At 38.0% G+C, this 23,815-nt stretch overlaps 1 long non-coding RNA gene across 2 annotated transcripts in view; it reads left to right on the top strand.

Moving 5' to 3' along the window:
- The window catches only part of LOC309823052, a 206,260-nt gene that overhangs the window by 160,944 nt on the left and 21,501 nt on the right, over positions 1-23,815 (top strand). The window contains exons 4-5 of one of the 2 annotated variants that reach the window (XR_014296804.1): positions 14,637-14,794; positions 16,108-16,163. This is a non-coding gene — a long non-coding RNA (uncharacterized lncRNA). Of the gene's footprint in view, positions 1-14,636; positions 14,795-16,107; positions 16,164-23,815 lie in introns of those variants that run through there. The other variant, XR_014296803.1, reaches the window with a different exon arrangement.

Raw genomic sequence — 23,815 nt, 5'->3', positions numbered from 1 at the left:
GCATGTGTAATAATGTAATTAAGGGGTTTAGTATACTAACTGTCAGCACTGAGCTATTACCACTATAGCCTGCTGTTTTGATGAAATGTCAATGGTGGAGTATTGCATGATGAAATGTCTCTGGCAATGTTGATGACAAAATGTCAACGGTAAGATGCTGCATGGAGGAACATTCCTACAACGAAATGTTGCATAACAAGATGTCCTTACAATGGAATGGTCAACAAAATGTCACCATGACAAAGGAATACACACATATACATAAGCACACACACCAAGAAATGACATGGCAACTTGGCTGCCTAATTACTTTCTATCTGATTTAAGTTGACAGAAAGACTTTTTACTTTTTAAATCAGAGAGTGCTAGCACATTTAAATGCCAAAAAGATTTTTCCCCTTTTTTTCTGGGACACTGCAGTGGCCCCTTTCATCTCTGTGCTTCTCACTGCAGAATGTTGCCAAGCAGGTGATCCTGGCATCTCTGAGTCAAGAGAGCTAGTTCAATCACCTGCTTTGCGTTCCCCACCTCTCCCACCTCCTTCCCAGTTGGAACAGTGAGTTCTCTGTGAAAGCTTCTGCAAATGATGACAAGGAGAGTTCTCAGAGAAAGCGACTGAGCTTTAATGCGAGTAAAACTGTTCCAAATGTAAAACACATTTGAAAATCTAAATGTGTGCCCCCCGAAACCACATCAATAGAACCTTTAATGATCTTCAGAACCAGCCTTTTCTCTTCCAGTCAGTGGGAAGATTGTTTCAAATCTGTTTGTGCCTGAAGCACTTTTGATTGTGACAGTCTTCTCATTCATGGGCTAAACATGGCGTCCCACTGGAAGTGCCATCAAGGTTCACAGCAATACAGTATGATATGAAAGCATAAACAGAAGTCGGAACTGCATTTCTCCTCTGAGATAACAAGTGCAACTAGATTTTCAGATCACCTATTATGCCATAAAAAATAAAAGGGAAAGGAAACTAAGACCTACTTTATGTCAGCTCCCTGGTTCATGGGAATGAAACTTACCAGGTCAATATGGAGCCCTTTAAATGACTTCTACAGACCTTATCTTGATCCTTGCTTTTGGCCAACTGTTAAAATTTTGCATACGATAAAAGCAGAGATATTAACATCAATATGAACTTCTTTCTGCTTTTTGTGGGTTGGTTACTCAAAATTGATTAAATAATGAATTTTTCACAACCTGCCTTAGTTTTTCCCTTTTGCTTTGAATCCCTGACCAAAAATAAAGGCTCAGCCATACCTAATGTTTGGGCTTCCCAACATACAGATTAAGACTTAAGATTCATGTAACCCTGTTTCTCACAGTAATGAGCTGACTGGATAAAATAACACTGGTTTTCTGTATAGATATATATACTTCACCCTCATTATAGAACTATTTCAAAAGCCAAGGATATTGAAAGTTATAACAGTAATGTCAGCCCTCATGATTAAATCATGAGGCACATGAGTTTTTCGTTTAAATTTTATGTTCTCATGATCTCAATATTTTTCATGCAAATCCTGTTATTTCTGCATCCTTTCACACTCCAGCTTAAATTGCTTGTCAATCGCCGTGCTCTTCTTGAGTGCAGCACTTCTGAGCTTCTCCAATACGATTTTATACATCTATTTATATCTACTTCTTTAGTATATTTTCCCTTAAAGAAGACATTGGTACAGCATTCCAAATCACATTTAATGAAGTCTTTTGAATTGGGAGCAGTGACTTTGGAGGCCAAAGGAGATGAGGCAAGAGCATTGGTTTGGTTAAGGGCTGGGGGTGAGGAGGAACTATAGGTTAATAGAGGAAGAAGCCCTTTTATATTTTAACATTTATAACATTTTTTAACATTATAACTAGAGTGCTTACACTAGGGATTGATTAGAGCAAAGGCAAAACTGCAGCCTAAGAGAGAAACACCATTAATTGGAAGATCATTACAACGTTAGTTAACAAAAAGGGGCGTTTGGAAAAACCCTCATAAAATAACCCTTGAAATCTCAAATCTTTCAAGGCATCCCAATTTTTCAGAACCTGTAAGTCTTCAATTTAAAATTTTTTGCCAAATGTTTTCTTTTCTTTTTAGTGAGTACTATTTCTGATTTCCATAATATATCCTGGTATCATCATGCACTTTGACCTTAGAAATCTAAGGGACAAATATGCTTCTGTCAGGTCAGTGCTCTTTTTCTTTCCGAATCTACAAGACTTGCACTATACATATCTACAATTGCACAGACAAGTCTTAATCCCCTGTTACCAGTCCCCCTAGTGCTCCATCTTATTTTTTCATACAGGTGAACATATTGCCATGTACCTTGTAGAATCAGCTAATGTGCTTGCACAGAGCTGGAATGTCACTGGTATAACAAGACATGCAGTAATGTGTGCTCATGTAGTTGAGGACACTGCTAATTGATTATACATTTATTTGCCACACCACTATTCTCCTTGGAATATTGCTTAAGAAAAAAACATTTGAATAATCTCATACTGTTTTAGGGATTCCTGATGTTTGCTAATGAATACACTGCAAAGCTTTATATTGCAAATGTGTTCTCAAATGTGTAAACTACTCACTGCTTTTTCCATGCATTTTAATATTCCAGAGGATCCTCTAGTGACAGAACATTTTCAATCATTACTTCTCTTTGGTGGAATCAATTACCTCCTGATAGATTCCCTTTCCAAGTTTAAAATTGCATTTAAAAACTCATCTCTCTTCTGAATTCTAATTGAATGTACTTTGAACTCTAGATTCTTTTAGTGAATATTTGTTTATAAATCTTCTATGATTTAAAGGGCTTATTAATACACTTATAAGCTGAGTGTAATAATCAACATATAATATGTAATTCCTCTGAGAATTTAGGTTTATTAAACAAAGATTTTATTTATTCTCAAGGGAAAGACCAAAAACTGACAAAGTAAAAACTGAAAAGTAATGATATATTTTAAACATACTTTGTTCTATCTACATGATTTTTTTAAAGTGATATTTGAGGACATTGAAAATAGATTTGCCTTTAATTGTCTCCCTCTTACACACAGAATCATATATAGTGGCTCATTTCCTTATATTACAAAGCAGCCCATCAACTTTTCAGCAGTTATTATTTTGCAAACATACTAAGCTGCAATATAACCAAGAAGTGAGAAAGTAAGTAAAACATACCTTTAAATAAATATACTACTATGTGCAAACCTTTTATTGACAACTGTCATGTACAAAGTATTTTATTTATTTGTGTTATGATATTTGTTTTTTATAATAACCCAATGAGATGGGAATTTTTAAGCCTGGTTTTCAGGCGAGGAATATAGGAGTGGAGCTAAAATTACCTGTTGGAATTTACACAATTAATTAGCAACAGAGTTGGGATCTGAACCTAGATATAGCTCACTCCAAAGCTGTTCGCACTCTTTTTTTTTTGCAGTACTCGGGCCTCTCGCTGTTGTGGCCTCTCCTGTTGCGGAGCACAGGCTCCGGACGAGCAGTCCCAGAGGCCATGGCTCACAGGCCCAGCTTCTCTGCGGCATGTGAGATCTTCCCAGACCGGGGCACGAACCCGTGTCCCCTGCATCGGCAGGCGGACTCTCAACTACTGTGCCACCAGGGAAGCCCCCGCACTCTTTTTTATATGGCACCCTATCTCTCAAGGTAGATGGTAAAACATCCTTGATTGAAAATGTGTTCAATTTTACCTATAGAAGAAAATTTTAGGACTTCACTTAGCACCACATTTTTAATTTAAAAACAAATCTAACTGCTCGCTTTTTTTTTTTCGTCTCTAATATTATATGCTGAATAGAAAGTGGATAGAGAGAAGACATTAATAATAAGTACAGATCTGGCAACCTCTCTTAAGATCACATGGAAGACACACAGTGACATGCAATGGAAATAATGCAAATCTTTATTTCCAACCTCAGCACTCTGGAGGATTTAGCACTATTACAATAGTGGCAAAATCCAACTGCAGAAGTCAAACTGTAGAAAATCTATCCTAGCTCTTTCTGACTTGAGGTGAGTGCAAGACTGATCTTTTAAGTCAGTGTCACAAAATTTCAGCCCTTGGTCTTATTTAAAAATTTGGCTGGCTAGTGTCTTTAAAAATCTGAATTTGAATGCCTTCAAATTTTCAAATGTTTGCTTTCATCATAGGCCTTATCACAAACTATCACCTTACCCCAAACCTACTAAAATCTCTTACATCAACTTTTTGGCCATGAAGATATTTAAGTTTGTGACTCTTATCCTGCTGTGTCATGTAAACATAAGCTCCTTTTCCTACCTACTCTAACTCTACCCATGGTTCTTTTTTTTTTTTTTTTAATTTATTTTTGGCTGTGTTGGGTCTTCGTTGCTGCACGTGGGCTTTCTCTAGTTTTGGTGAGCGGGGGCTGCTCTTCACTGCAGTGTGCGGGCTTCTTATTGCGGTGGCTTCTCTTGTTGCAGAGCACGGTCTCTAGGCACGTGGGCTTCAGTAGTTGTGGCAAACGGGCTTAGTAGCTGTGGCTCGCAGGCTCTAGAACGCAGTGTCAGTAGTTGTGGTGCATGGGCTTAGTTGCTCCGCGACACGTGAGATCTTCCCAGACCAGGGCTCGAACCCATGTCCCCTGCCTTGGCAGGCAGATTCTTAACCACTGTGCCACCGGGGAAGCCCTACCCATGGTTCTTCTGAAGTACCCAACAGGGTTAGGATTAGATTGAGATGATTTTACCTTGGGCACAAACTTTTAGATGGTACCAAAACACTCAGTCATCAAGATAAAGAGAGTTTGTTTTTTTTGCAGTACGTGAGCCTCTCACTGTTGTGGCCTCTCCCGTTGCAGAGCACAGGCTCCGGGCGCACAGGATCAGCGGCCATGGCCCACGGGCCCAGCCGCTCCGTGGCATGTGGGATCTTCCCGGACCAGGGCACGAACCCATGTCCCCTGCATCGGCAGGCCGACTCTCAACCACTGCGCCACCAGGGAAGCCCAAGATAAAGAGAGTTTTAATAAAATATTTTTTAAAAATCAAAAATAATCCAAAATTATTATGATAAACAAAATAGAGGCATTACCTAGTCCTTACTCTGGTATCCAAACTGCCCTCTAGAGACTATAATATTTTTATACTAATAGCTTAAAATCCAAGGCCCTCATTCTTACTTGGTTAGTCTCTGCTTCTTCTGCCTCATCTCCTAGTCTGGAAAAAAAGCACAGTAGCAACCAATCCTGATTAGAAGAGAACTCAAACAGCAAACCCATGTGGCTCTCTACAGAATAGGAGCCTACATTCAGTAAGCCTTGAAGAAATTTTCTGCATAGTTGATTTTTTTTTTTTTTTTTTTTTTTGCGGTACGCGGGCCTCTCACTGTTGTGGCTGCTCCTATCGCGGAGCACAGGCTCCGGACACGCAGGCTCAGCGGCCATGGCTCACGGGCCCAGCCGCTCTGCGGCATGTGGGATCTTCCCGGACCAGGGCATGAACCTGTGTCCCCTGCATCGGCAGGCGGACTCTCAACCACTGCGCCACCAGGGAAGCCGATAGTTGATAATTTTAAAACAATAATAGCTAACAATTATTGAGCATTTCTGTGGAGGCCCTGTGCTAAGCACTTTATTTGAATTATTTTTACTAATCCCTGACAACTATTGTATGTGATAGAGTTGCTGTTATGACCAATTTACGTATGGGTCTAAGTCATTTGCCAAATTAATACATTGTAGAGGAAGGACTTAAAGCAAGACATCAGAATCACAGAATACGCATTTTTAAGGAGATAACTAGAACTGACCCTGGGTCATAGATAGAAGGCTAAATGATTTTATCTTAAAAAGCAGGGAGGTGTTATACTAAGAGAGCCTGTTATTTAAAACTGGTAGTTATCATGGGATAATACTGGGAGATTTTTAGCAGATTTATTTTTCTTTCTCACATCATCATTATCATCATCAACGTCACCATCATCATTATTTTAACTCTTCACTGGAACAAGGATATTCACTGTCTAAGGCAGGGGTCCCCAATCCCCAGGCCTGTTAAGGACTGGACAGCACAGCAGGAGGTGAGTGGCGGGCAAGTGAGCGTAGCTTCATCTGCTGCTCCCCATTGCTCTCCATTGATCACATTACTGCCTGAACCATCCCCGTGACCCCGCCCCGTCCGTGGAAAAATTGTCTTCCACAAAAGAGGTTCCTGGTGCCGAAAATGTTGGGGACCGCTGGTCTAAGGAGGAGGACAGATATAGTCTAGGACAGAAAAAGTCATTTTTCTGTTTTAAATTTGAAGATTGATTTTTAAAATACTCCAGCAGAGACTATGAACTTGAAAGCCACACCCCCTGCCATTTTTAATTGCTATATTTGATAAAAAGTAAGCACTTTTATTTCTAAAAGCTTGGCTTAAAAAATCAAGAGCCACAGTGTGGAGGACTCAGATCTGGTTGTAGCATAAATCAGAGCGAGAACTCCAGGACACTGTAAGAGCTCCCAAGGAGGTTAAAACCCTGACCAGGAGAATTGAGAGGGAAATTTGGAGAAGGTACTATTGGAGTTAGGTGTGCTGAATTTCTGTATGTAAGAAAACAGCAAACGTTGTGGAGACACCCCACACTCAAGATGGTGCCTGAGAGGTAAAGTAGCCCTGACTGTGGGCCTGAGAATAGTGTTACGTGGTTTGGTATTATACGCCTCAGCAGTGTGCAGGGAAAACAACCGTGACTATTGAAGTGAATGTATTTGGAGTGAAAAGGATGCAGAATGAGTGTACCTGAAAAGTGAAGGCCATGGCAGGACTTCAGACATCCTCAGTAGATAAATAGGGATAAGGCCCATGAAGCAGAGGCCATAGAGGATGGAGAGGACCACAGATTTATTGCAGCACTCCTCCATTACTCTGCCCGCCCCCCACCCCGATTGTCCTTTGTGCCATGCTGTTATGTCAACCTTCCCTGGAGCCAGAGCCATCCAGGGAGAAGGGAAGGTGAAGAGGGAGGTAGGAAATACTGTATTGACTGCATAGTGGTCTCGAAGAGATTTAAATGGGAAGCAATTTTGTCTGCGCTTGAATTTGCAAGATTGAAATTTCCTTAATCTTCAGAAATGGAGAACAGTGAAATAAGGTTATCACAGAGGAAAAATGGAAAGATATTATTGTATATTGGTGTTGTAATTGTAAATTTATAGCACCTATAGGAAAATAATTTAACAATGTTATGCCAATGTTATGGATAATCTTCAGTTATCTAGAAAATTAACCTGTACTGAAGTGTGCTCTCTCACTATGATAGAAAGTTAGAGCATCATTTTGTGTACAAAACATCAATTAAATTTTGTTACCCACCCAACAATAGAATCAGAAGTGTAAATTTTAACATTCTAAAGATTTTAATATAATAATCATGTGTATTTTATTACTGTTGTACCTTGGGACTTAACAGGTATCAGATTCTACAAAATCCAATAAAAAAAAGAGTAAGGGGGCTTCCCTGGTGGCGCAGTGGTTGAGAGTCCCCCTGCAGATGCAGGGGACACGGGTTCGTGCCCCGGTCCGGGAAGATCCCACATGCCGCGGAGCGGCTGGGCCTGTGAGCCATGGCCGCTGAGCCTGCGCATCCGGAGCCTGTGCTCTGCAACGGGAGAGGCCACAACAGTGAGAGGCCCGCGTACTGCAAAAAAAAAAAAAAAAAAAAAAAAGAGTACGATATTTTTGTGATTAGACATCCACACTGATCTACTGTTTTCTCCAGTGTTTTTCAGGTTATCAATTAGGTTTGATGATTTTTTTGCTCATAAGTTCAGATTCATTTTCTGTATTAAAAATTCCTGTGGTGCATGTTAAGGGGTTTGACATATTTCTCATTCAAAAAACAGCCCATATTTAAATTGTTAGTAGCACAATGGAAATCAGCAGAGGGAAAATGGAGGAATTGGAGTAAAGACAGTGTCTGGTAGAAAAAAGTCACTCTTTTTGGTTATTTTTCCAAACCTAAACACTTATGAATGTTACAACACCAGACTCTGAGCTGCTTTGCTATAAACTTCTTTTAGCTACATGCTCAAGGTGAGGAAGCGTTTCATTTGTATAGGAGTATGTGCTTCTGGGATTCATGATATCTACTAGAGAAACAGCAAACTTTCTGATAAATCACAGGAAGAAATATGAAAATTTTAAGGAGCACAAAAAATAGAAATTCAAAGAAAATGCTATGCCTTGGCAAAGAGATTTCAGACATTAAGACTGAATTTTTGTCTATTGGGATAATTTTTTCTCCAATATGTTGAAGGAAAGTTAAGCCTATAGTGATACGATATGAAAACTACAAATACTAGTAATCAGTAAAAACTTTCTCTTTTCTGAAATCAAGGCAAGCTACTCTGGCAAACTTCAGCTACCTTAAAGTAAAGATCCTCCTAACTCACATATTTCTTTTAATAATTATTTGATAATTTAAAAAGTTAAATTGTAAAATTTCCTACTTTGAACTAAGCAACATATTATTTTGACTCAGAATAATAAAAGAAAAGCATCCCTCCTCTATTATATATTTGGAAACATCACCTGTTATCTGATAGAATAATTATTGTTATTTTGGTTTCTAGATTAAAAGCAAAGGGCAGGTAGAATTCAAGTAGGGATTGCTGGGAAGAAGGCCAGAGGAAATTAGAATTAGAAATGTAAAATGTGAACAAGAGTTTGAGGAAAAACAAAGCCACTCTGTTTGGAAAAGGTTGAAATCTCATTATTTTGCAAGAGGTACATTAACAACTGCAAAAGCTTCAGGAATTCCAGGTAATCAAGAGTCTTAGAAGCTCACTGAGCCAGCTTGCTTCTTCCCATGAATGCTGCCTCTATAAAGCAGATTTTTCATTTTCACATTAATAGCATGGTTGAGAAGCTCTTGATAGAACAGCGTCTGGGGGAATGGAATTTGTCTGAAGAAGAAATAAGCCTGGAAAAGCCAGAATAGCCATAACTAAAGGCTGACATTTACTTCCCTACCAGAGCTTTTTTGGGTAGGTTGGGGGGTAGCCGGTTTTGAAATCGTGGTATGTTCTGACAATTTAGGATTCCTGAAATTATTGGGGATCAGAAAGAAAAGGATCTTTAAAAATCTCTTGTGAGGATGTTTTATTTCTTTAATTAAGTAAAATGTTTAAAGAGACGAAAAAACTTGCCTGCTGTCTCCCAGGATTTCTCTGAGCCGTTGTATTCATGATAAATCTCTAGCGCTTTTCCTCTCTGTCTTCTATTACTCTCTTAGTTGCTGACTGTAGCCTGAAGTAAAGTGATTGCTGTTCCCTGTCTCTTCATTTCCATCTCCTAACTGTGCTCCTTGATCACTGCTCTCCTACCTTTGCACATTTTCTCCCTGATGTTCTCATTTCTTCATAGCACCATTTCAAGTGTAGATTTCCCTGGTGGAGAAATATAGCATGGTCTGAAAACAAAACAGAACAGAATTCTATATTGATGTAGATAGCCCAGACAATGCAGTGAGATCTTTTAACATGAAAAGCCAGAACCCAAAAAGAAAGAAAGGGAAAAAACAAGTAAATAGGTAATAAAGCAAAGAAGACCTAACATCAAGGTGCACCTTAATTTTCCTCAGACTTTCAACTCATTATGGCCCCGAACAATTTTCTCTGTAAATACGCAAAGGAAGGTTTGTATTTAGAGTAGTGTTTACAGGGTTATGAACAGTTCCCTGGAGCACTGGGAAATATTAAACTTGATCACATTCTTTTCTTACCTCGTTTGATACACTATGTTGAAGTAAGGGCAAAAAGTTACCTCTGGCTTTATAACTCCCGATACTAAAGCTTTAATATATTATATTAAATTTTATAAAATTCATGTAAATAAAATTAATACCATATATACTGTTTTGCAGTTTTATTCTTTTTAAAAATTTAAAGTAATACATACCCAGTTAATAAACAAAAATGGTATTAAAATCATTTCTCACAAAGCAGACTTCTCTGCTTTGCCCTTCCTTATTCTCTGCCTTGCAACTCTTTTTAACCATTTCTTCTGTGTGTTTGTGTTCATATTCTAAACAATATAATAATATTGCTAATTCTTGATTTATGTAGTTTAGGCCTCCTCCATTGACTTCTTATCATGGCAGATGAGGAGTTAGCTCTCTTCTGGCTTCCTCTCTGTTTCCCCTTTATTATTCCAATATCAGCATGTCCTAGTTTGAAGTTAAAGTTATATTTACTTTTTATATTATTCTGAATAAATACTGTTCACTGTAGAGCCAAGGAGCATAACTGTTTGCTTTTCTGAATAATTTTTTTTTAAGTGTCAATAATTCCCTTATTGTTCTCATTTGTCTAGTTTTCTGTGGACCAGAAAACGTTGTTCTTCTCACAACCTCCAACAGCCTTCAGTACAGTTTCTGCATGATCAAATATATCAGATTATTTTTGTACTACGTTTTGTTTCCTCCAGCAGTTTCCCTCCAGAACAGATTCTTATCTTATTGCTCCAGTATTGACTCCTAATTTTCTAGGCCTGCTATGCAGCTGTGATCCTGGAAATTCCCTTCACTTGACTCCTGTTGTTGGAGCTCTATTTCTTGATTTCATGTCTTCCTTATCGGTTGCCTTTGCATGTTAAAAAAAAAAACAACAATTGAATGAGAGTTTTACTTATTTATTTTTGGATTAATTTATTGAAAATGTTGATAATGGCATTATTCTATCATATTGTGCTTTGGAAACAAGAATATCTTAAGGCTCTAGGTACACAGAATAGTAACTGACCCTTGAGTTTCTTCTTATTGTTATTAACCTAGTCAAGTGCCTTCATAAGGTACCTGATAAAATTTCTAAAGAAAGTAATAATCTGGAAATGTAAATATATTAAAATTTTATAATCTTTATATTACTGGGAAATTATATCATTGGGTTTATCTGATATGAGAACTAAAAGTATTAAATTTTACAAATCAGCTGGAAGATTTTTTTATAAGGTCACTGACATGAAGCTACACATACATGTGTATATATGTGTGTGTGTGCGTATATATACATATATTACTTAAAAGTGGTGGGGAGGGCTTCCCTGGTGGCGCAGTGGTTGAGAGTCCGCCTGCCGATGCAGGGGACGCAGGTTCGTGCCCCGGTCCGGGAAGATCCCACATGCCGCGGAGCCTGCGCGTCTGGAGCCTGTGCTCCGCATACGGGAGAAGCCAAAACAGCGAGAGGCCCGCGTACCACAAAAAAAAAAAAAAAAAAAAAAAAGTGGTGGGGAGGAAACTAACATCAATTGAGTATCTGCTATGTTTGCACAAAATTCTTTTACAGGCAATATTGCTTTTAGTTCTCTGAGGGGCTACATGGTGTACTTGATGAAATATGGACGTTGAAGTTAACAGCCTTTTTTTTTTTTTTTCCGGTATGCGGGCCTCTCACTGTTGTGGCCTCTCCCGCTGCGGAGCACAGGCTCCGGATGCGCAGGCCCAGCGGCCATGGCTCACGGGCCCAGCCGCTCCGCGGCATGTGGGATCCTCCCGGACCAGGGCACAAACCCGTGTCCCCTGCATCGGCAGGCGGACTCTCGACCACTGTGCCACCAGGGAAGCCCAACAGTCATGGTTTTGAATCCCAGTCATGACATTTATGAACTGTGTGATCTTGACTAAATTACTTAATAATGCCCCCAGTTTCTTTACTTTTAAAATGAAGTTTATAATATCTACCTCGTGAGGGATTGTTCAAAGTATTAAATGAGATAATATGGGTAAGGTGACTAGCACATACTACTACTTCTATTAATACAACTATTATATGACTGCCATGCTCCTACAGTTACTACTATAACAACAACAACTACTACTACTACTACTATGGCTAATACTGCATTTTATAGGCAAAGAAACTAAGAGCTTAGACAGGTTAATAAATTTATTCAAGATCACATTCCTGGTAAGTAGAAGAACAGGGATTTGAAATTGGATCATTCTGACTGACTCTAAAACCTTTCCAATACACCGCACACTCTTTATTAAAAGCAAACAAAACCATCACATCATTTTAGACCTTTTGGGCTGCAAAATAATAAACATTTCACTGAACTCTGTAAGGGGTGAGGTGGTTCAGAAGGACGATCTTAACTGTGTTTAGAAAGCTGATCCCTGTAAGATTTGGAACAGAGGATAGAAAGTCTCTTGCTGGAATGTTTAACAGAACATTGGTCTCTGGTTTCCTATTGACCAAGTGTAGGACCAATTATGGATCAAAAATGATGACTGGGGCTTCCCTGGTGGCGCAGTGGTTGAGAGTCCGCCTGCTGATGCAGGGGACACGGGTTCGTGCCCCAGTCCGGGAAGATCCCACATGCTGCAGAGAGGCTGGGTCTGTGAGCCATGGCCGCTGAGCCTGCGCATCCGGAGCCTGTGCTCCACAACGGGAGAGGCCACAACAGTGAGAGGCCCGCGTACAGAAAAAAAAAAAAAAATGATGACTGATTTTTTTTTTATTGTATCTTTGACATTTTGTGTATTATGTTATGAGATGCTAGGTCATGTTTAAATCTTATGTTTGAGCAGCCCTCCTTGTGGTACCATGTGGGTGGGCGAAGGGGGACACAAAGCCACTTCATTATTGCCAACTGGGAGTACAAGCCTAGGTACCTCTGCTGATCATCGGCAGGGGCAGAGGAGTGCCTGCTTACTGCTGAGAGGGGCTAATGACAGGCTTCTTAAGAGACCTATGCTGATCCCTCCAGGGCTGGGAGGGGGAGGGTCTCCTTGTTACTGCATGGACACCGTGGTGTGGTGGGAGAGGCTTGTTACTGCTGGAAAGTGAGAAAAATCCAGGCTTCCCATGAGGCCTCCTCTGATACGACTTTGGTGGGGAGAAGGAGGGATAAGCTCATCATCATTGGTTGGGAGTGAGAGTCCCAGATCCCATGTGGTCTCCACTGGCACCACAAAGTGAGGAGGTTTTTTATCTCTAGGCCAGCATGTAAGTCCCAGCTCTAACGCCACCCTGGCAGGGATGGACATTTCATTGCCACCAGGTAAGGATGTAAGTTTAGGTTCACCACTTGGCCTTTGTTGCTCAGAGTGGGAATGAGGCCACAGTTTTTTCTTTTCTTTTTTTTTTCAGTTTTAGTAAGATATTGACAAATAACATTAGGTTTGTTGTGATGATTTTATATATGTATGTATTATGAAATGATTAACATAATAAGGTTAGTTAACACATCCATCACCTCACATAGTTACCTTTTTTCTTTTTGTATATGTGTGTGATGAGAATATTTAAGGCTTACCTTTTAGCAAGTTTCAAGTATACAGTACAGTATTGTTAATAATAGTCACAATACTCCATGTTAGATGCCCAGAACTTACTTATAATTGAAAGTTTGTACCCTTGACCAACATCACCCTATTTCCCCCATCTCCCTACATTTTTTTCCATGGTGTTTGACTGGAGTGGATCAGTTATTGTTTAAAAGTTTTCTTGCTATGCTGCCCTTGCCTAGTCCTTTGTCTAGAGAGAGCATGCTTTTGTAGGGACATTTTTGGTCTGCACCTACAGGCATTTCTGCGTTGCTGCTTCTCTAGCATCCGGTATAGGATATACAAGCCCAAAAGAAAACCCAGTGAATTCACTGCCATGTTGTTCCTCAGGTCCCAATATCCCCAGCTGGTCTGCCTCTTTCCTCTCCTTATAGTTTTATGTTTGTTTTATATGAAGTATCCAGAGGTTTAGTATTTCTGAGTAGGAACAATAGAGAGAAGGACATCTACCCCATATCAGATGAGATATCTAGAACTGGAAGTCCTGAACTGACTTTCAAGTCCTATGCTTTTCATTGAATCCAGTAACAAAATTGGGACACTTCACTCAGAGAATTGTATGAAAACATGAACGCAGGGTTTCTTCTTAGGTGTATACTGTTACTTCTGAACCTCATACAGTACATATCATTTCTGTGTGATCCTCAGAGTATGCTAAATGAAATGGTCAGGGAGAATGGGAAATGAGATGTTTAGGGAGGTGAGATTATTGAGCTATGATGTGGTCCCTTGATAGGTGGCATTAACTCAACTGGAGATATGTTAGGAATACAAATATCCATCCTCACCTAAGTAATTAAAGAACTCTGGGGGTGGGACCCAGCAATCTGTTTTTAAACAAGCCCTCAGGTGATTTGGAGGTTAGTTAAAATTTGACGAACCAGTGAGATCCGGGAATACCTGAGACATCTGCAGTTTAGTACGGCCTGCTGGTAGGAGAGTGAGTACTCCAGAGCCCAGACGTTAATACACTGTGCTGTACATGGGTGGCCTTGTTTTGGAAACTTCTCCTGCAAACTTGTCTTCCTCATTCTTAATTTTGTGGGTAAACAAGGGAAAAGAAAGTAGGCATACTCAATGTTGAAGTTATAATTTGCCTGTACAATCTTGGAGTGGATAGACAACCAAATCTTCTACTTATTTCCACATGAGAAATATCAATATAGTCAGAAACTGCCTTACATTTAACTTTCAGAAGAAGAGGAATGTTAAGGGATCCTTGTGTAAAATATACTTAAAATTCCACTGCTGAAATTATTTGAAGAAATTGGCAACTTCCAAATGAAGAAGCAACACATAAGTCTGCCTTTTCCTTTGTAACAGAGGAGGAATGCATTGAAAACTGATAGACTCTAAGCCTCTGTTTGAAGAAGATCCACGATATGCAAAGAAGCCATAATGAGAGGGGATGCTGATGGAGACTCAAGTGGGAGTGCGCCAGAATAAACTTGGCTGCCCTGTGAGTTTATCTAGGACTTGCGGTAAGTAGGATCAGTGTATTGTAACGCCACGGGTGCCCACCTATAAATGGTTGATTTTGGCTGAGTTGATTATTTTCATCCTGTATTACACAGCACTGGAATTTAGCAATAATCCTGTGACTTTGTGAGCAGAGGAGCATCTAGCTTTTAAGTAAGACTATTTTCTCTGTGTTAAGGCAAAAAGTACAAACAATACATGGTAAGGGACATTCTCTAACTCAGTAAGCATTATCTTTATTATTATTTTTTAAGGATCTCATAATTCCAGGTTGTCTTTCAACATTGTAATTCGTCATGATCTACCTTAAGGATCCTGTAATGTTTAAAATTTCTTGGCCCTCAGGGGCAGATAGAATCACATCTCACTTGCTCCCCTAAAAGGCACCAAATCACATTACACCAAAAGGCTCCTTAGAGTACAGCTCTTTGCCAATTACTTGAATTATTTTCAGCCACTTTGGCACATTTCCCCTCCAGACGAAATGAAAACCTTTTCGTTTGCACCAGTGAAGGATTTCATATTTCTTAGTGCCTCCACATACACAGTATAATGAGAATAAAAGCTTCTCTTCCACACAGATCTTTCCTATGATGCCATAATGCAGGGAAAATAACATCCATTTCTAACACGTGAAGCCCACATATTTTCTAAAGAAGAAGAGAAAGACATTAACATTACACAAGAAAACTATTTGCTCTTTGCTTTAAATTTCCAAATTTGAACACATCAGAGATTTCAGACTTCAAAACTACATTCATCTGTGCTGAGGTGTGGACCCTCTAAGGTGCCTCATTATTGGCACTGAAAGCTGGTTTCATGAAACACCTGTTCTGAGTAAGCAATGTGATCAGAGAGTGTCAGCAGGGCAGACAGATTTTAAATGGAAGATTGTTACTTACCCAAAAGCCATTTGGAAGCTAAAAACCGCAATATCAGCAAACCAGCAACAATAACTTAAATATCCCCAAGTACATTATTAACACTTCAACCCTCTAAAGATTAGATGACTTCTTTTTAAAAGATTTTGTGTCTCAAGAGAACAAATTGTTTCTCCACATTTATCATCTTATAAAAACATTCTTTTCCACTGATAGCCTTACTTATCTTTTGTTATTCCCAGTTGCCCTTTATTTTTCCTTCTGATTTGTGTTATTTCCTTTCCACCAGTGCCTACAGCAGTGTTCATTGAAATCACTACCCATTGCTCAGTATTCTTCCCTGATCTCAATAGCACAGGCTTTAGGATTAAATCTCTTGCCTACAGCATTAAGAACTGAGGAGAAAAAATCACTACTCATTGCTTTGCTTGCAGTTCTCATTTGGACTAGTGCTTGCAGAAATTGAACTGAACTTTCTTCACTGTTACTGCATCTGTAAGGTAATTGCCTAAACTTGTTGAGCCAATTGGAATTGCTGTTCTTGAGTTTTGCAAACGTGAAGAATCTGATGAAGCAATTTGTAAGCTATATGTGGTACATCCCTCTTTCCCCACTCAAAGTCATATTGCTCTCTGTAGGATTTTGTATGACCCTTCTGAAACATTACACTCCAGAATTCTATTTAAAAGCTCCAAACATTAGTGTTTAAAAAAAATCATTCCTATTTATGGGATCATTTTCGTTGCACAGTTTTTATATTAAATGAAAGGGACTTGAAACTCTTTAGCACTTTCTCTAGTGTTTTGGGTAACTCAAAGAAATAGCTTTAATAAGAGAGAGAACACACACGAAAATATAGTCCTGTAAAATAAAAGGAGGAATAATATATCACATGCTTGTGGCACCATTTTGTCCACTACAAAATTTGTCTTCAATGTAGAGATATTTCAAAATGCCTCAGTACTAGTGCTTCCTGAGTTGGGAAAATGGAATGTATATATTACATATATATGTATATAAAATCTCTTTAGTTATCTCTCTCTCATTTCTAAATATATTTATAGAAAGAGAGAGAGAGAATGAGAGAGAGATAAAGTGACAGTTTTGTATTTTTAGAAAAAACTCATGGAACTTAAGAGTTTTATTTATTCTCTAGCTTAGAGGCAGAGTGACTAAACAAGTTATGTATTTCCTGAGCTATATTCCTATCCCTACTAGTAAAATTTAAAGTACTTTCCTTCATAAGGGAAAGTATTGCTTCTGACCCAATTGAATCCTCACTGAATGCCTAACTAGCTAAATTATCCTCTTCAGTTTGATGTCATGCAGGTCATTGTCTCTTCAAAGGGAGAATTACTGAAAGCTAGTACAATTTTTTAAAGTTTTAAAACATTTTTCTCTCTTGTAGACTAGCCATTGGAAAGATAATCATTTAAAGTAACCATATTTCTGTAGATCTTACTATGCATACTTACCCTAAATTCTTTTTCTTAGAAAGCCATGTTATTCGCAAAGCTTAGTTTAATATACTGACTTGGCTGAGAGAAGCACTGTAGTGAGTGAGACTCAGGGCAAAGGTTTAAGAAATTTCAGTTAACTTAAGACAGTGCAAGTGATTACATTTGCAAGCAGTACAGTTGAAACTTGAGAGTTCACAAGAATCAAAGTGGGGTGGAGGATGTACAGAGGTTATTGCAGCGATCATGCTCTCCACAGGAAGCAGCTGAACCGTTTCAGTGCAATATGGCAATTATAATAACTAATAAAAATCATAAATGGGTATGGAATACTGTACTTATGTGGATATGCTACATAATAATGACTAATAGAACAATATTCCTGAGCCATCTGAAAGGAGTCAAAATTGGCATTTCTACAGGAGCTATGCACTTGCATGAGGATATAAAGGTTATATGAAAATTGGGGGAAGATAACAATGGAAGTTGATTAACTTAGATTAATCATTATGATCATTAATACTTACTTTGGATATGGCATTTTTTGGGTGCTAAGAGTATTCACACAACACCAGGATTATTTAATATAGCCTTTATTTTCAGTAAAGTTGTTATGAAATGAATATCAAACAATAATAAAGTTATATTCCATTTATCAACCATTTATTGATGAAAAACCAAATGTGTATGTGTACAGATGTTAAATATAGTTAATGAAAATACTTGGATGCACATAAGAAGACATGCTGATATAGCAGGTACCACTAGGATATGAAACTGAGGTTAAAAAGTCAGTGAAGGTTTCCAGTAAGAGATAAAAATTATTTCCAAATATGATAGACAGGACAGTGGCTACTTTGAGAATATGGAACATTTTGAGAAAAATCTTAAAATACTCAACAGAGAAAATTAGATGAGAAACTCATATAAGAACTGAGTTGTTTTATGGAGGGTAGAAAAATCTGATAGAAGATTTGAAAATCTGGCCAGGAATTCTGATGTCAAAATTCAAAAAATTGAAATCTTTTCAGAGATTTGAGGAAAAGGTATGCAAGCATGCTTACAGAGGATAAAGCTGCCCATCAGAATGCCCTGAATATGAGCACACAAAATAGAAAAGAAATTAAGAGTTTAAAAAAATTGATATAGATTTCTTGTACAAAATCACATCATCTATAACTGGAAGATTCTCAGTCCTGGATAACTAAAGAAATTTTAATGCTAATTAGATTGTTGCAGTGACAAGGTCTTATTTTTTTCACATAAACATACTTTTTCATCCATTAACTACAAAAATATTTTCCTTTCACTTTATCACAGTAGCTCATTTTGATTATGCTCAGACCTCAGTGCATCACCTACACCTACCCAGCTAATCTGAGTAATTAAAGAAAAATGATGCATGATGCATTTATAGTTAAGTGAAATGAGTATAAATCTCACACAACAGCTGGATTCCTATACTTGGCAACATGGCACAGTTTGAGAAAAGCAATCATCTTCCTTTCCTGTTGGCAAAACACTTCACTGGTCTCTCCAATTTGAGTCCTCTTCAGGATTTAGTGTCTGCTCACTTTGTAATGCACAGAACGCTACTTCCAGATGGACAGCCTTGTCATATGCTATTTTTATGCTGCACTTTAGAATTTTAAAGTGAGAGCAGTTATTCACCAAACATGAAATGTATCACTTATTGTATACATTTGAGGAGTTTTTCAAATCAGCATGCTCAACCAGCTGCTGATGAGCTTAATACACTCAGATGAATGAAAGCATGTGTAAGTCAGTCAGCACACATTTAAAAGTTCTTATCTTGTGTGTCACTGATAGGGATTGAGGACAACTCATAAGAAAAGAAGGCAAGATTCCTGCCCTTGAGGGGTTTCTAATCTTGCATGGAGAATAAAACCAAATATATACACTTGACAAGAATCTGAAGGCAGAAAGCATCTGGGCAAATGTAATATCCATATCTAGGTGCAGAAGAAACAGAGAGAGAGACCAACAGAAAGTTATCAAAATTGGACTGCCATATAACAGAAGGTCTTTATAAGCAGATGAGTTTTAACTGAGTCTTGAAGGAGAGTGTATATCTAAATTTCAAAAGGAAAACGTTTATTTGTAGTATGAAAAGAGGTTAACAGAAAAAATGCAAATACTTTTTAGAGTAGCTACATAATTGATTTGGTTGGAGTGTAAAATGATATATAAAGAACTGAGGTATGACATTAGAGAAATGGATCAAGGATTAGGTGTTTGGATCTGGTATAGAAAGACAGTAGGGAGATACTGGAGATGATAGAAGACATGAAAATGGCATTTAAAGAAGACTAGTTTGGTAACTATTTATAGAAATATGGTCAAGGATACCAAATGATCAGCTGAGTAATTCAAGCATTAAAGGGATAAGACCCTGGTCTACAGAAATGGGTAGGAAGTGGTAATTTCTCCATGAAATCTTAATTGTCTGTATAATTTTTTTGATGAGTTCAGTATTTCAGTGGCTTGTCAGGGCAGTGTCTTATGAAGTCAAGTCAATAAGAGATATTGCTACCTCTTTAAGCAGGTCTATGTTCTCCATAGTGGTTGTATCAATTTACATTCCGACCAGCAGTGCAAGAGAGTTCCCTTTTCTCCACACCTCCTCCAGCATTTACTGTTTGTAGATTTTTTTTGATGATGGCCATTCTGACCAGTGTGAGGTGATACCTCACTGTAGTTTTGATTTGAATCTCTCTAATAATTAGTGATGTTGAGCATCTTTTCATGTGCCTCTTGGCCATCTGTATGTCTTCTTTGGAGAAATGCTATTTAGGACTTCCTGCCGTTTTTTGATTGAGTTGTTTGTTTTTTTGATACTGAGCTGCATGAGCTGTTTGTATATTTTGGAGATTAATCCTATGTCAGTTTCTTCTGTGCGTTGCTGCCTTGCCCTCTGTCTCTAAAACCTTCCTTTCTCTTCTGCATTTCTACCTATTTCCCAGCATGGTATTGCTGTAATCAACTTATTTTCTGAACCAAAGATAAGAAAGTAATTGCTACTAATTTTGACAGTACTTGTGTAGACAGTGAAATAGGATATTTGAAATCAGGGTTGCTTTGGAAAATACAGGCTATATGATATATCATTCTTGATGCTTTTGGTTGCAAGTAACATAGGACACTATGCAAAATTGCCTAAGCAATAAGAGGATTTATTATACCAGGTAAGAAATCTCAAGGCATAATTTTAGGTTTGGTCAACTCAGAGGGTTAACATATACTCAATGCCTGAGGTTTGTACCAACTTTCCTTCTGTGTCCTGTCATCCTCAGTGTCTTGACTCTTGTCCTCAGCCTACTTCCCTCATTAATATAAGTTTGCTGCAGCAACCCTGTATTAGTTCCACAGAGCTGCTATAACAAAGCATCACAGAATGTGTGGCTTAAATAACAGAAATTTATTGTCTTACAGTTTTGGAGGCTAGAAGTCTGAAATAAAGGTTTTAGCAAGGTTGATTCCCTCTGAGAGATGTGAGGGAGAATCTGTTCCATGCTTCTCTTCTAGCTTCTGGTGATTTGCTGGCAATCTTTGGTATCCCTTGGCTTATAGGTGCATCACTTCAATCTCTGTCTTCATTGCTGCCTGGTATTTTCCCTGTGTCTCTGACTCCACATGGCCGTCTTCTTATAAAGACAACAGTTATATTGGATTAGGGACTCACCCTACTCCAGGATGACCTTATCTTAACTAATTACATCTGCAATGAACCTATTTCCAAATAAGGTTATATTCTGAGATATGGGAGTTAAGATTTCAAGGTATCTTTTTTTGGGGGGGAACATAATTCAATCCCTAACAAAGCCCTGAAACATGTCCTCATACAACAATGTTCAAAGGCTGAAAGAACAAGTGCTTCTTTCTTGTTTTTTTTTGAAGAGTCTACTTTTCCATGTGCTCCCATGTCACACACAATAGACTTCCCCAAGCATCTCATTGACATGAAAAGTATCACCTGCCTTCATTTAAACCAATCACAGTAAGGGAAATGGAATTACTATGATTGGCTTAGACTAGGGATTGGCAACTTTGGTTGTGAAGAATCAGATAGGAAATATTTTAGGCTTTGTGGGACATACGCTTTCTATTGCAACTACTCATTGTAGCCCCAAGGCATTCATAGATAGGAATGGATGGGTGTGCCTGTGTCCCAATGAGACATTTTTACTTTTTCACAAAAATGATAGTGTCAGAATTGACCCAAGGGCCATAGTTTGCTAACCCCTGACATATATATATATATACACACACACTATTTACAACTGGTAATTGATCCAAACTTCTGCCCAATTTAAACTTGAACCATTTTCTCTCTTTTTAACAAAGGAAGATGTTTTATATTTGTTGGAAGGCAACATGTGGTCAATATAACTAAAGCATTCAGCCTCTCTAATCTTGAGTCATTTATGGTACAGCTTGTTAGGACTACTCACTTGGAAATGCTGCCTTGCAGGATAGATTTTGAGGATAAGAGCACAGCATGGGAGTCAGGATGTCTGTGTTCAAATCCTTGCTTTGCAACTAGCCAGTCAGATGACCTTAACAAGTTATTAGCATTTCTGTGTCTCATATTCTCATCAGTAAAATGATGACGATGATAATAGTGCATGCCTTATATCTAATATATCATAGAGTTGTGGTGTGGATTAAACAATAAACTAGGAATGATCACTCATTTACTTGAGCCATTGTAACTTGTTATATTTGGAGTATGTGACCCACTTCTATATTGTGGGAGAATCAGAATATGAGGTAAAAACTTTATGCAAACTTCCTTTTCCCAATAGTATTCTTTCTTGGACTACCATTCTTTAACATTCCCTTCATGACCAATGAATTAATTCATACAATTACATAGATGAATGAGTAATAGATACAAGGATGAGCCACAGTCCAAGAAGTGATAAGACTGCCAAATTTAATTAATGATACTCATGGTCACAACTGGAGTAAAAAGAACCCTAACACAATAGATTCAGCTTATGGATTTGGATTCTTTTGGCCTCTACAATCAATACAGATCACTCCAGGATGGAAAGACCAGTAGTGATCCATGTTGATGATGACATCTGGCCAAGGAAACCCATAAAGTTTGTGCCTGTGCTGCTCTGGTTGGTTTTTATTGCTTGCACATAGATGCAGTTTAACTGATGCTTATGCCTTATCCCATCAGCACCACTTGCCCCATGCTTACTGGGTTCACAGCACTATTGTTTACCCAGGGAGAGAGGAGTCCTTTACTTCTTGTCTTTTATTTCTTTTCTTCTCTTTAGGACTCACATTCTACAGAATGACTCCTTTCTACAGAACACTAATATAACTACTACTACTCATTTCTATTTTTCAGGATGCCATTAAAATCTGCTATCGATGGTGTTACTGAAGAAGCCTTCTTCCTATCCTTCTCTTCATAGTCCATATTATTTTCATTCTAATTCAAGTCAGGTTTAACTTTCCTTGCTGTTGAATTTCAGTCTTTCAGAAAGAGAAGGAAAATTTGCTGTCATGTGGAGCCCAATCAACTCAATATAGAAAAGGAGTTAACCAAAGTCATATTGCCTTTAATGCCAGATATTTAATGTTCTTTATGCTACAGAACTATTATTAAGGAAAATTCCGGAACCTATGCAAATTTAGGAGAATAGTATAATGAATTTCCTATATACCCATCACCCAGGTTCCACAATTTAAAAATCTTATTTCTGCTAAACTTAGGCTGACCACATTTCCATTTCCACATTTCACATCTAAATCAATATGTGACTGCTAACTATCTTAACTTTCCATTGATCTCTCAAAATTGTTCCAATTTGGGCAATGAATTATATGGCCATCCTATCTACATACCTTACTAACTGCCCCTCCCAACCCCCTGGCACTGGGTTATTTTGAAGCAAATCCCAGACCTTCTATAATCTCATCTTTAAATATTTGTGTATAAATATCTTCTTAATAAGAATTCTTAGCTTGCCATATGTCCATTTTCTCCAAAACCTTACTAAAAATTCTAATCAATAATAAAATATTTGAAAGTACAAAATGCTAGATCCATGCTAGATAATCTCCTCCTCCTCCTTTATTTTTGTGTTGTGTTTTTATGCTCCAGATGGACCATTTTGACTAAATTAACTGATCAATGTCAACCTGTATGACTCATTATTTGACTTCAGGGACTGTTTAGTCAATGGTTTGGCCAAATTCACTGATAGCTTTGGCACCTCCAAGGGTACTTCAGTTGCTAAATATATGATATATGGGATGTTGCTTAGGGCTATGGTAAAGCAAAAATTAGATCTAATAAATATTCCTTCTTTATGACTTACTAATTGTAAAATTAAATACATAGGAAAAATCCTTCAGCTTTTGATGTTTTGAAAACCTTTAGTAATTGTCATTTTTTTCTACCATTGTATAAAATATTTATTGAGAAAACCTGTCTGGGTCTGAAAAGTAATTGAAATGTGAGAGGATTATATCAGCTACTTTGAGGCTTTCATATAATGTGCTATTTTGGATTTGGGGGAGGGGTTTGTGTGTGGCACAGTATTTTGTGTTAGACATAGATTTAAATACGTCATCACTACCTTTTTCTTAAGTTTGAAGATGAATATGACAGTAGTGAAACTGGAACAGAAGAACCAGTCAT

This window comes from Grampus griseus (assembly GCF_964374135.1).
Source record: "Grampus griseus genome assembly, chromosome: 5".
Lineage (NCBI taxonomy): Eukaryota > Metazoa > Chordata > Mammalia > Artiodactyla > Delphinidae > Grampus > Grampus griseus.
Note: the sequence above shows the minus strand (reverse complement) of the source record. Positions and strands in the feature narration are given on the sequence as shown.